The sequence below is a fragment of the Dipteris shenzhenensis genome, chromosome 3, assembly GCF_047967505.1.
Source record: "Dipteris shenzhenensis isolate YYH24624 ecotype China chromosome 3, Dip_SZ_1.0, whole genome shotgun sequence".
In the NCBI taxonomy this organism is placed as follows: domain Eukaryota; kingdom Viridiplantae; phylum Streptophyta; class Polypodiopsida; order Gleicheniales; family Dipteridaceae; genus Dipteris; species Dipteris shenzhenensis.
In genome coordinates, this window is record NC_141598.1 from 5,418,045 (window position 1) to 5,433,221 (window position 15,177).

Consider the following 15,177-nt stretch of genomic DNA (forward strand, 5'->3'; position numbering starts at 1 on the left):
TTAGCCTTCTCCTTTAGTGCTAGCCTTTGTCATGGCTGAGTTTGCCCCTTCACATCTGAAGTGCCGATAGAAACTCAGTTCGAAGACTTTGTAAAAATGGATGCTCAAGTATGTGTGGGTGTGTGGATTTGTATGTGTGAGAGCATCCTTTTATACTATGATCTACACCCACTGTTGGGCACTGATGATGTCAGTGTTTCCGCTATATTAGCGAACATGCAAATTTCACATTGTGAGGTTTTCGTCCAAGTTGCGGCCTGTTGGTATTGCGATGATTATTTTTATCTTAAATGGTGTGTTGCCCTATCAGCTAGATTTAGATTTAGATGCTCATTTGGGAGAGACTAAAATGAAATTGTTCAGACTTCACAAGAATTTGGAGCTTGGATGAAGAGATTTGGACTACCTTATGATTAGCCTTCTCCTTTAGTGCTAGCCTTTGTCATGGCTGAGTTTGCCCTTCACCTTTGGAGTGGTGAGAGAAACTCAGTACGAAGACTTTGTATAAATGGATGCTCAAGTATGTGTGTGTGTGTGGATTTGTATGTGTTAGAGCATACTTTTATACTATGGTCTACACCCACTGTGGGGCGCTGATGATGTCAATGGGGATGTCATAGTAGCTAGTCCCTACTATGCATGATGGAGTTTATGGTTTTCAACCTTATGAGTGACTATTGTGAGATTGAAACTGCACTATGTTGCATTTTTAGAGGATCTGTTTGGGAATGTTCTTGGATTCATCTTGGTATATGCTTCTGCTGTATTAGTGGACATGCAAATTTCACATTGTGAGGTTTTTGTCCAAGTTGCGGCTTGCTAGTATTGCGATGATTATTTCTATCTTAGATGGTGCGTTGCCCTATCAGCTAAATTTAGATTTCGATTTAGATTTGGACTTCTTTTTGATTAGGCTTCTCCTTTAGTGCTAGCCTTTGTCATGGCTGAGTTTATCCTTCACCACCGGAGGGCAAATAGAAACTCCGTACAAAGACTTTGTATAAATGGATGCTCACGTATGTGTGGGTGTGTGGATTTGTATGTGTGAGAGCATCCTTTTATACTAGGTCTACACCCATTGTTGGGCACTGATGATGTCAGTGGGGATGTCATAGTAGCTAGTCCCTCCTATGCGTGATGGAGTTTATGGTTTTCAATCTTATGAGTGACTATTGTGAGATTGAAACTGCACTATGTTGCATTTTTAGAGGATCAGTTTGGGAATGTTCTTGGATTCATCTAGGTATATGCTTCTTCCGTATTAGCGGAGATGCAAATTTAACCTTGTGAGGTTTTTGTCCAAGTTGCATCTTGCTGGTATTGCGATAATTATTTCTATCTTAAATGGTGCATTGCTGTAACAGCTAGATTTAGATTTAGGTGCTCATTTGGGAGAGACTAAAATGAAATCGTTTAGACTTCACAAGTAGTTGTAGCTTGAATGAAGAGATTTGGACTACTTTTTGATTAGCCTTCTCCTTTAGTGCTAGCCTTCGTCATGGCTGAGTTTGCCCTTCACCGCTGGAGTACCGACAGAAACTCAGTACGAAGACTTTGTATAAATGGATGCTCAAGTATGTGTGGGTGTGTGGATTTGTATGTGTGAGAGCATCCTTCTATACTATGGTCGACATCCACTGTTGGGCACTGATGATGTCAGTGGGGATGTAATAGTACCTAGTCCCTCCTATGCATGATGGAATTTATGGTTTTCAATCTTATGAGTGACTATTGTGAGGTAGAAACTGCACTATGTTGGTGTTTTTAGAGGATGAGTTTGGGAATGCTCTTGGATTCATCTAGGTATATGAATCTGCCATATTAGCAGACATGCAAATTTCACCTTGTGATGTTTTTGTCCAAGTTGCATCCTGCTGCTTGTTTGGGAGACACTAAAATGAAATCGTTTAGAGTCCACAATCAGTTGTAGCTTGAATGAAGAGATTCAGACTGCTTCTTGATTAGCCTTCTCGTTTAGTGGTAGCATTCATCATGGCTGAGTTTGCACTTTAACTCCAGAGTGGCGACAGAAACTCAGTACGAAGACTTTGTATAAATGGATGCTCAAGTATATGTGGGTTTGTGGATTTGTATGTGTGAGAGCATACTTTTACACTATGGTCTATGCCCAGTATATTGGGCATTGATGACGTCAGTGGGGAGGTCATAGTAGTTAGTCCCTGCTATGCGTGATGGAGTTTATGGTTTTCAATCTTATGAGTGACAATCATGAGATTGAAACTACACAATGTTGCATTTTTAGAGGGTGAGTTTGGGAATGTTCTTGGATTCATGTAGTATATGCTTCTGCCGTATTAGCGGACAATCAAATTTCACATTATGAGGTTTTCGTCCAAGTTTCGGCTTGCTGGTATTGCGATGATTATTTGTATCTTAAATGGTGCATTGCCCTATCAGCTAGATCTAGATTTAGATCCTCATTTAGGGAAGTCTAAACTGAAATCGTTTAGACTTCACAAGTAGTTGTAGTTTGAATGAAGAATAAACTGAAATCGTTTAGACTTCACAAGCAGTTGTAGTTTGAATGAAGAGATTTGGACTACTTTTTGATAAGCCTTCTCCTTTAGTGCTATCCTTCGTCATGGCTGTCTTTACCCTTCACATCTGGAGCGCGGACAAAAACTCAATACGAAGACTTTGTCTAAATGGATGCTCAAGTATGTGTGGGTGTTTAGATTTATATGTGTGAGAGCATCCTTTTATACTATGGTCTACAAGCACTATTGGGGCTAGTCCGTCCTATGCGTGATGGAGTTTATGGTTTTCAATCTAATGAGTGACTATTGTGAGGTAGACACTACACTACGTTGGCATTTTTAGAGGATGAGTTTGGGAATGTTCTTGGATTCATCTAGGTATATGAATCTACCATATTAGCGGACATGCAAATTTCACCTTGTGATGTTTTTGTCCAAGTTGCGTCTTGTTGGTATTGCGATAATTATTTCTATCTTAAATGGTGCGTTGCCCTCTTAGCTAGATTTTAGATTTAGACGCTCGTTTGTGAGAGACTAAAATGAAATCATTTAGACTTCACAAGCAGTTGGAGCTTGAATGAAGAGATTTGGACTACTTTTTGATTAGCCTTCTCCTTTAGTGCTAGCCTTCGTGGTGGCTGATTTTTTCCTTCAACTCCGGAGTGGGGACAGATACTCAGTACAAAGACTTGGTATAAATGGATGCTCAAGTATGTGTGGGTGTGAAGATTTGTATGTGTGAGAGCATACTTTTATACTATGATCTACATCCACTGTTGGGCATTGATGACATCAGTGGGAATGTCATAATAGTTAGTCCCTGCTATGCGTGATGGAGTTTATGGTTTTCAATCTTATGAGTGACTATCGTAAGATTGAAACTGCACTATGTTGCATTTTTAGATGCTTCTGTCATATTAGCAGACATGCAAATTTCACCTTGTGAAGTTTTCATCCAAGTTGTGGCCTGTTGGTATTGCAGTAATTATTTCTATCTTAAATGGTGCATTGCCCTATCAAGTAGATTTCGATTTAGATTTGGAGAGACTAAAATGAAATCATTCAGACTTCACAAGCAGTTGTAGCTAGAATGAAGAGATTTTGACTACCTTTTGATTAGCCTTCTCCTTTAGTGCTAGCCTTCGTCATGGTTGATTTTGCCCTTTACCTCCGGAGTGCTGACAAAAATTTAGTACGAAGACTTTGTATAAATGGATGCTCAAGTATGTGTGGGTGTGTGGATTTGTATGTGTTCGAGCATACTTTTATACTATGGTCTACACCCAATGTGGGGAGCTGATGACGTCAATGGGGATGTTATAGTAGCTAGTCCCTGCTATGCATGATGGAGTTTATGGTTTTCAATCTTGTGAGTGAGTATCGTGAGATTGAAACTACACTATGTTGCGTTTTTAGAGGATCAGTTTGGGAATGTTCTTGGATTCATCTAGGTATATGCTTCTACCGTATTGGCGGACATGCAAGTTTCACATTGTGAGGTTTTTGTCCAAGTTGCGGCCTACTGGTATTGCGATGATTATTTGTATCTTAAATGTTGCGTTGCCCTATCAGCTAAATTTAGATTCAGATGCTCATTTGGGAGAAACTAAAATGAAATCGTTTAGACTTCACAAGTAGTTGTAGCTTGATTGATGAGATTTGGAGTACGTTTTGATAAGCCTTGTCCTTTAGTGCTAGCCTTCGTTATGGCTGAGTTTGCCCTTCACCTCCAGAGTGCCGATAGAAACTCAGTACGAAGACTTTGTATAAATGGATGCTCAAGTATGTGTGGGCGTGTGGATGTATGTGTGAGCGCATCCTTTTATACTATGGTCTACACCTACTGTTGGGTGCTAATGACGTCAGTGGGGATGTCATAGTAGCTAGTCCCTACTATGCGTGATGGAGTTTATGGTTTTCATTGTTATGAGTGACTATCATGGGATTGAAACTACATTATGTTGTATTTTTAGAGGATCAATTTAGGAATGTTCTTGGATTCATCTAGGTATATGGTTCTGCCATATTAGGGGACTTGGAAATTTCACATTGTGAGGTTTTCATCCAAGTTGCGACTTGCTAGTGTTGCGATGATTATTTCTATCATAAATGGTGCGTTGCCATATCAACTAGATTTAGATTTAGATTTAGATGTTCATTTGGGAGAGACTAAAATGAAACTGTTTAGACTTCACAAGTAGTTGTAGCTTGAATGAAGAGATTTGGATAGCTTCAAGTATATGTGGGTGTGTGGATTTGTCTGTGGGGATGTCATAGTAGTTGGTCCCTCCTATGCGTGATGGAGTTTCTGGTTTTCAATCTTACGAGTGACTATTGTGAGGTAGAAATTGCACTATGTTGGCATTTTTAGAGGATGATTTGGGAATGTTCTTGGGTTCATCTAGGTATATGCTTCTACCATATTAGCAGACATGCAAATTTCACCTTGTGATGTTTTCATAATAGTTGTGTCCTACTGGTATGGGGATAATTGTTTCTATCGTAAATGGTGCATTGCCTATCAGCTAGATTTAGATTTAGATGTGATAGATATCAATGCTCCACTCTCATGTAACTATGCGAGAAATAGCTAACTCTACTTGTAAGCTCCCCATATGAGGAGAAGGCATTTGAGTAGCTCGGTTATCTGGTAGGTCCTAGTTTGGACACCAGATGGGGGCCATGTGTGGCCTGATGGTTGGATGGAGTTGGCACACTACCAACTAGGCTACATGCAAGTGCGAGAAGGCATCCCATGATTGACCGCATTGAGGGTAGATGGAGCATTTCTCGGGGCAGTCCACTTTCGAGTTGTAGGGCCCATTTGGAGTCCCAGATGATCCCGGATGGCTCTGGACCATAGGTCAGTTGCTCTATTGTACACCACAATTCTATCGTGTGGTTTGTGGCCTATTTCGAGATGGACCCCCAATCGACTGTTTTGGGCAAACTGGGTCAGTCACCCAATTGGGTCCAACTGACTATGACTAGTGGCTATATAAGAGCAAGCCCGTGAAGCCCATTTCATCACTGGTTATAGCAACCCTGATTCCTTAGCATCCAGCCTCCATCCTCTACTGTTTCCAGCTCGGTGTCGAAGCTTCTTTCACAGGAGCGCACGGCTGGGAGGCAGTGCCATCTATTGTATTAGATCTATAGTAATCAAATTTTTGATTCTCCATACTATCTGGTTTTCTCTCTTGCATACAAGATCCTATTATCTGCTATGCACACACGTTGTATTGTTTTCTTACAAGATACTTGTTTGCAAGAGACTAAAATGAAATCGCTTATACTTCACAAGCAGTTGTACCTTGAATGAAGAGATTTGGACTACTTTTTGATTAGCCTTCTCCTTTAGTGCTAGCCTTCGTCATGGCTGAGTTTGCCCTTCAACTCCAGAGTGGCAATAAAAACTTAGTACAAAGAATTTATATAAATGGATGCTCAAGTATGTGTGGGTGTGTGGATTTGTATGTGTGAGAGAATACTTTTATACTATGGTCTATGCCCACTGTTGGGCATTGATGATGTCATTGGGGATGTGATAGTAGCTAGTCCCTGCTCTGTGTGATGGAGTTTATGGTTTTTAGTCTTATGAGTGACTATCGTGAGGTTGAAACTGCACTATGTTGCGTTTTTACAGCATGAGTTTGGGAATGTTCTTGGATTCATCTAGGTATAAGCTTGTGCCGTATTAGCGGACATGCAAATTTCACCTTGTGAAGTTTTTGTCCAAGTTACGGCCTCTTGGTGTTGCGATAATTATTTCTATCTTAAATGGTGCATTGCCCTATCAGCAAGATTTAGATTTAGATGCTCATTTGGGAGAGACTAAAATGAAATCGTCAGATTTCACAAGCAGTTGTAGCTTGAATGAAGAGATTTGGACTAAACTTTGATTAGCCTTCTCCTTTAGTGCTAGCCCTCGTCATGGCTAAGTTTGCCCTTCACTTCCAGAGTGCCGATAGAAACTCAATACGAAGACTTTGTATAAATGGATGCTCAAGTTTGTGTGAGTGTGAGGATTGGTATGTGTTAGAGCATACTTTTATACTATGTCTACACCCACTATAGGGCGCTGATGACATCAATGGGGATGTTATAGTAGCTAGTCCCTGCTATGCATGATGGAGTTTATGGTTTTCAACCTTATGAGTGACTATCATGAGATTCAAACTGCACTATGTTGCATTTTTAGAGGATCAGTTTGGGAATGTTCTTGGATTCATCTAGGTATATCCTTCTGCCATATTAGCAGACATGCAAATTTCACATTGTGAGATTTTCGCCAAGTTGCGGCTTGCTAGTATTGCAATGACTATTTCTATCTTAAATGGTGCATTTTCCTATCAGCTAGATTTAGATTTAGATGCTCATTTGAGAGAGACTAAAATGAAATCGTTTAGATTTCACAAGCAGTTGTAGCTTGAATGAAGAGATTTGGAGTACCTTTTGATTAGCCTTCTCCTTTGGTGCTAGCCTTCGTCATGGCTGAGTTTGCCCTTCACCTTCGGAGTGCCGACAAAAACTCAGTACGAAGACTTTTTATAAATGGATGATCAAGTATCTATGGGTATGTGGATTTGTATGTGTAAGAGCATCCTTTTATACTATGGTCTACACCGACTGTTGGGCACTGATGATGTCAGTGGGGATGTCAAAGTAGCTGGTCCCTCCTGTGCATGATAGAGTTTATGGTTTTCAATCTTACGAGTGACTATTGTGAGGTAGAAACTATTGAGATATTGAGCTCCACTCGTGATATGCTAGGGTTACCATTGTGCATTTATGTCACCGACTTGTTAGCTACAGATGCAGTTGTTACACTGCCCATGAGTAATAGATAAAGGACTTTGATTCCTCTCAGGCGACACCTCAGGGGCCAACCCCTGCGACTACCTTTGGCTCGACTCCTCTCGGATGTAGCACTGCGACTACCCCTCAGGGAACTCCTTTGCTAGCAGCCCATGGCTTTGTTGGTAGTCCCGCTGAGTTTGTAGTATAGATGACTGATGAGGAGGCAACGAGATTCTTCTCTCTGCTATCTCAGAGGACCTCAGCAATTTTCTCTCCTACACTGATGGCTAGACCTACTACTCAACCGCCCCTCATGTCCCTTCGACTGAGGGGTCATCACCTACACATGCCTATCGTAAGGGAAGGAAGAGTAGGGGGGCCTATCGTAGGGGAAGGAAGAGTAGGAGGGGCCGCTTATGTTGTGCTTACTTGGGAGATGTAGACGAGTCAGTACACTCACATCCCTATAGGTCTCCACTTAGTCTCGAGACACGGTATCAGTCAGGTCCCTTGCCTTCTCCTACTCTCATTGCTACTCCTCGCTCCGAAAGCACTCGCACAGCTTCCACTCGCTCTGACTCTACCACTACCATGAGTCTGCCTTACCCAATCGAGGATCTCTCCTATCAAATCATAGCTGCCAGAGAGATAATAGAAGATAGAAAGGGCAAAGCAGTGATGGCCACCATGAGGTGGTTGATGAGCCACCATTTCAAGAGCAGCATTGCTATTGATTGGTGGTATCAACATGACCAAAAGAAGCAGGTGGTCATTGATGAATTAAAACAAAAATACCCTAACCCGCCAAATTAGGAGTTCAATGAGAATTATACGTGAGAGCGCATGGGTTTGGTCTTGAAGCATCGTAGCCCTTTCAACCTTGCATACTTCCATCGCAAAGGGGATAACTGAACCCAATTGGGCAGACAAATCTGATTGGAAGTTCTTCAAGAAGCAAAATAGGGACCATCCCGAAATGTTCGATGGTCAGAGGAGGGCTGCAAGGAAATGGCTGGACGTTGTAGGTACTTCGCACTTTGGTACAGGCAGACAGTTGGCGTTCGAGGCAACCGTGGTAAGTCTACTTCTTCTCATTTAATGTATTGTTCTATTTGTTTTACTACATATTACATGCACTTTATCCAACTCTCGTAAATTGGATCCACAGCAAGCTGCGATGGGTCATCTTCCTACAGATGCAAAGACGTGATGTGCATTTCGCATAGGAACAAAGCTATGGTTTATTGAGCAGGAGGCAATGGGAGCGACAGTCGATTGGGCTGAGGTGGCTGCTCACATGGTATAAGTCTACTCCTACTTATAATCTCATTTTTTAAATTGTTTTATTCTTTAAGTTCTTATATAATTTTTGTTTGCACATGGGACCTATGTAGTTGCAGATATTAATATCTGGCATAAACGCATTGGTCATGTTAATGCACATCGACTTAAATTAATGCAAGACCAAAATATTGTTACAGGATTGCCTAAGTTCAAGGTTGCAGAAATGCATAAAGTATGTGAAGCCCATCAATTTGGAAAACAGGCAAGGAAACAATTTCCTAGACATGTTCAAGAGAGTAAGAGGCCATTGGAATTAATCCACCCTGATGTGTGGACTACTAAAGCTACTCTATTGGAGGCTGTCATTATTTTGTCACGTTTATTGATGACTACAGCAAAAAAGTTTGGGTGTAACTTATGAAGAAGAAAAGTAAAGTGTTTGGGCATTTCAAAGCTTTTAAAGCTATGGTTGAAAAAGAAACAAGCTTGCAAATAAAATGCCTAAGGTCAGATGAGGGGGAGAGTACCTCTCAAATGAGTTTGCAAGGTTCCTGTAGGAGCATGGCATAAAGCAGCAATATTCATGCAGTCATACCCCACAACAAAATGGACTTGCAGAAAGGAAAAATAGGCATATTGGAGAGGTATCTAGTGCCATGCTCAATGGGTGTACTTGATTTAGTTGGTGAGCCCCAACATGAGACCTGCCATATTATTATTGGGATGAAGCAGTTGCTACAATAGTCTACATAATGAACAGGACTCCCACTACAACAATACATGGCGTGACACCAGAGGAGAGATATACTGGTAGGAAACCATATATTTCTCATTTGAAAGTTTTTTGTTGCATTGCCTATGTTCATGTGCAAGATGAGTTGAGATCCAAGTTGGACCCAAAAGCTGAGAAGTGCATCTTTATTAGTTAGTCTCTGCAGTAGAAAGGGTATATATGCTATAACCCTTCTACTCGTAAGTTTACAGTGAGCAAAGATGTTGTTTTTGATGAGATGAGCAGCTGGTATAAACTAGTAAATGTGATTGATGATGTAGATGCACAAAATGGTAATGATGTAGATGCATAGGATTCGCAGTAGCATCACAAAATATTAGTGGACCTATAGTGTCCTCTAGTAGTGGTTCACATACTTCACCATGGACAAGCAGATTGAGATTAGGAGAATCTCCTCAAAGCAATGACAATAGTGGTATAAAAGTATCATGAAAAGGAAACAGTAGCATCACAAAATATTAGTGGACCTATAGTGTCCTCTAGTAGTGGTTCACATACTTCACCATGGACAAGCAGATTGAGATTAGGAGAATCTCCTCAAAGCAATGACAATAGTGGTATAAAAGTATCATGAAAAGGAAAAGAGAAAGTAGATCAGACTATGGTTGATGTGAATGCAAGTCACTCTTATGTGGATGGTGAATCCAGTGGCTCAAAATAGAGCCTTAATGATGAGTTGGGTATTCCTTCTATTATTACACTTGGAGTAAGGAAAACAAGGGATGTTTTGAGAGCACCTGGTAGTGAGCCTATTTTGCGTAGGTCTACCAGAGTTAAGTATCACCAGTAGGCCAAAAGTTGGACAAAAACTTCACAAGGTGAAATTTGCATGTCCGCTAATACGGTAGAAGCATATACCTAGATGAATCCAAGAACATTCACAAACTCATCCTCTAAAAACTCAACATAGTGTAGTTTCAATCTCACGACAGTCACTCATAAGATTGAAAATCATTAACTCCATCACACATAGCAGGGACTAGCTACTAGGACATCCCTAGTGACATCATCAGTGCCCAACTGTGGGTGTAGACCATAGTATAAAAGTATGCCCTCAGACATGCAAATCCACATACCTACACATACTTGAGCATCCATTTATATAAAGTCTTCGTATTGAGTTTCTATCATACAAAGTCTTCATAGTGAGTTTCTGTCGGCACTCCAGAGATGAAGGGTGAACTGAGCCATGATGAAGGCTAGTAGCAAAAGGAGAAGACCAATCAAAAAGTATCCCAAATCTATTCATTGAGGCTACAACTGCTTGTGAAGTCTAAATGATTTCATTTTAGTCTCTCTCAAACGAGCATATAAATCTAAATCTAGCAAAAAAGGCAACACACCATTTAAGTTAGAAATAAGCATCGCAATGCCAGTAGGTTGCAAGTTGGATGAGAACTTCACAAGGTGAAAATGCATGTCCGCTTATATGGTAGAAACATATACCTAGATGAATTCAAGAACATTCCCAAATTCATGCTTTAAAAATGCAACATTGTGGAGTTTCGTCGATCCCATGATAGTTAGTCATAAGATTGAAAACCATAAACTCCATCACGCATAGCAGAGACTAGCTACTATGACATCCCCACTGACATCATCTCAGTGCCCAACAGTGGGTGTAGACCATAGTATAAGAGTATGCTCTCACACATACAAATGCACACACCCACACATACTTGAGCATCCATTTATACAAAGTCTTTGTACTGAGTTTTTGTTGGCACTCTAGAGGTGAAGGGCAAACTGAGCCATGATGAAGGCTAGCACTAAAGGAGCAGGCTAATCAGAAAGTAGTCCAAATCTCTTCATTCAAGCTACAACTGCTTGTGAAGTCTAAACGATTTCATTTTTGTCTCTCCCAAACTAGCATCTAAATCTAAATCTAGCTGATAGGGCAACGCATCATTTAAGATAGAAATAATCATCGCAATACCAGTAGAGCACAAGTTGGATGAAAACTTCACAAGGTGAAATTTGCATGCCCGCTAATACAGAAGAAGCATATACCTACATGAATCCCAAAACATTCCCAAACTCATCCTCATCTAGCTCCCTCCCTTTTTTGGTGGCAGCCTCTTCCTCATCGGAGTTCTCGTAGTTTGTCTTAGTGGTATGGCGGCTCCCTGCCTGGAACTGGAGGCCCAGCTGGACCCCCCCTCTCTAGAAGCCTACCACGTGATCTTGACAAAGCAACAGTCATCCCAGGTACAACAAGTTGCCAATGACTTTGCCCACACTTCAGTCTATGGCAGAGTCATTGGACACTCTCCCTCCAGACCAGCCATCAGGGATTGGCTTCAATCCACTCTTATGCTAGAGGATAGCCACATCGAAGAGGTGGCCCTTATGGGAAGGGGCATCTTCTGGCTTAAACTCTCCACTGCGAAAGCTGCGAGCAACCTGATTGCTGGTTCCCCCACATTTGTGGATGGAAAGATCATCATGATAGTCCCTTGGTACCGAGGATTCAGTGCAGCGGACTTTGATGCTCGTTTTCGCATACCTCGCTACCCAGTGACGCTAGTATTTCCAGGCCTTGCTGCTGAGTTGCGGCCAATAGCCAGGGACCTGGGTTCCCACTTTGGCTGGGTGATGCATGACACTTTTGTCAATGCGGTTGCTGCGACAAGAGCTCCCAGAGTCCGTGTGGCTGTGGCAGATCCTGCGTCCCTCCCTGCAGTGATTGAGATTGTGACAGATGCTGGCAGGATTACTCAGAGCATGGTAGTCACAGGACAACCAGGCCAGTGCTTGAGGTGTCATGGCTTTGGGCACTTGGCTGTTGCTTGTTCGTGCTTCTCTAGCTCCTCTTGGCCCCCCCGCCACCCCCCCCACAGCCCCCTCCCCCTCCCTCCAAGCAGCCACGTTAGGAAGAGCAGAGGCAACCGGAGTCCGGTCCAGAGGTGGCTGGTAGCTGGACCGAGGTCAGAAGAAAAAGAGGAAAGAATAAGAAGACTTCTGACAAAGGCAAGGAGGCAGAGGTTACCCATCCTGGAGCAGTGCCTCAGAGACCTGACAAGCAGCTGCCCCAGGGTCCTGGGAGAGCTTCTTCTTCGTCTGTAGCCCGCCCTCCGTAGCCTTAGGTCCCCCTCTCTTCTGATCCCCAGCTCCCTTCCACCCAGCCCCAGCCCCTACCCCAGCCGCAGTCCCCTTCTTCCGACCCGCAGCATCAACCCCCGCCTCTTCCTCTTCAGCCCCCGCCTCTTCCTCTTCAGCCCCAATCCCAGCCCTAGCCCCATCCCTCCTCCCCTGCCCCTCTCAGCTCTTTCGCAGTGTTAGCTTCACCGGTGGTTTCTCAGCCGCATGCAGCCCCCACTCCCCCACCTCCGCTCCTCCCGCTAGTCACTTCCGTGGAGTCTGTGTTGCCTACCCCACAGCCTCCTTCCCCTTCCTCATCCCAGGCAGGGCACCCCGAGACTGCACCACCCCTGGAGTAGCCTTCCTTGTCTGCTAGGCCGGCCCCGTCAGTTGCAGATTCTGGCGGGCCTCAGCTCCAGGAGAGAGAGCTTCCTCGTGACTTCTACAGGTCCGGTCCTTGGGATTACTTGGATGTGGCCGACCTCGGGACCTTCCCAGCTTGCCTTGACATCAGTATCTTCCTGCTCCATAAAGGGGCGAATGGGAAGATCGCAGCCTTGGCCCCGAGGGATGGCCCTAGCTTTGCTTTCACTTTTCTCAGCGACGGCACCGAGATTTGGACAGAGGACTCAGTCTGGGAGGCTCTCAGAGAGCAGACGCACGCTCAGATTTGCTCCTGGATAGGCCCGACGGGTGGACAACTTCTCGAGACTCAGTGGTCCAAGGGTGACATGCGCCTGCGGTGGCGATGCGCCGCCAAGCATTTCAGATTGATTGAGATCCTCAGGCCCCCTCTGTCGTGGCCCCTCCCCCAGGATGTCAGAGCCTGGACACCTTAGAAACTTCGTGCCTTCTACGGGATGACTACCTCAGAGATCTCGAGTTGGCTCGAGAAAGCGTTTGTCCATGGCACCAAAGGCCTCACACCTTTGCTAAAAGTTTTGAAGAACGGTCAGGATGACCCCGCCTCCCCCTCCAAACCCTCACAGAAGCGTCAGCACCTTCATTCCAAACTACCAGCCTCTTCATCGACCTCGGCATCAGACAATTGTTCGCAGCCTACCAGTCCTCATCATGAGCTTACACCTTGTCTCCTGGAACGTGAACGGGTTTCATTCTTCTGGCACCCGTGGTCCTAGGAAGCTCATCTTGAGACAGGAACTTCAACCAGCAGTGATTGGTCGCTTGGATATACTCCTGGTCTAGGAGCATAAGCTTTCAGTGGCTCATACCCGTAGTTGTAGGAAGATCCTCCCTGGACGCTCTCACACTTATTGGGAGCCCTCGATCGGTGCACAGGGGAGGAGTGGTGGTGTCTGCACTTTCATTTGCGAGTCGATTGCCCAGGGAGTTTTTTGCCATGGTACGTTGATCCCAGGCCGTGCACTTTGGGTTGGCCTAGAGTTGGAGGGCTCCAAAATAGGAATCCTCAACATCTATGCACCCACAGACCTCCGACGCAGAGCCACCTTCTGGAGGACACTCACAGAGATTCTCCCAGACATGGATTCGTGGATTTTGGAGGTGACTTCAACAATCTGGAGACTTTGGAGGACCAGCAGGGCAGAGGACCAGAGTTTACAGGTATAGCTCAGGCAGAGGATAGAAGGTAGGGACAGCTGGAGAGACTGGTCCTTCCGCCGATGGCACGGAAGCTTGGACTTCTCGTGGGGCTTCTGCAGGGAAGGGGGCAGACTCCTGGAGAGATTGGACAGACTTTATGTCAGCGATTGGGCCATCAGCAGAGGTGGTCAGGTGGGTGTAGTGCCAGGAATGACGCTCTCCGACCACACGCCAGTGCTCTTATCACTAGACTCAGTAGCTCAGTCCCTTCCTCCCCGTTCGTGCAGGAAACCTGATTCCATCTTCTCTAGGGAGGAGGTGCGCAGTAACATCGGTAGCCTTTGGGACAGAGATTGGGGCGAGTGCATGGATCTGGTAGAATCAATGGCGCAGGCTCTGCAGGAGTCCAGCCAGATTTGCTAGCTCACAGCCCTTCAGGTTCACCAGGTAGAGAGAGAGAGAGCTCTTCGTAGGGACCTCGCCTCCATTCAGCGGCTCCAACAGGCAGCTCCAGGTTCGGAGGAGCTTCGGATCCAGGCCCTTCGAGCCAGAGCCCTTCTTGAGGAGACTCTCCAGCGTCGCTCAGAGTTTTCTTATCACGCCTCCCTCTCTTACTGGGCTCGGAAGGGCGACCGGATGAGCAAAGAGTTCTTCAGGACGCATGGCCAGAGAGCAGCAGGTGACCAGCTCCGGAGTCTTAGGATAGTGGAGGGGCACATTATTACCGACCAGGAAGAGGTCTTGGGGTTGGCTACCAACTTCTACAGGACTCTTTTTCAGCAGGAGCAGCTTGCCCCCCATACTAGACGTTCCCGCGAGGAGGTGTGGAGGCACATTCTGGCCCTTGTTCAGCCCAGCATGCAGACGACGTTGATGGCACCGTTCACCACTGTCGAGATGCAGGAGGCCTTGATGGCCATCGATGGGTAGAAATGCCCTGGTGAGGATGGGCTTTCTCGCGCTATCTTCACCTCTTTCTGGGATCAGATCCATCAGCCCGTCCTAGCAGCCCTCCAAAGGATTTTCAGCAGCGGACATATGCCAGAGAGCCTCTCTATAGGATTGATATGCCTCATCCCGAAGGGGGGAGATTGACAGGATGGCTTCAAATAGAGTTGGCACACTGCCAACTAGGCTACATGCAAGTGCGGGAAGGCA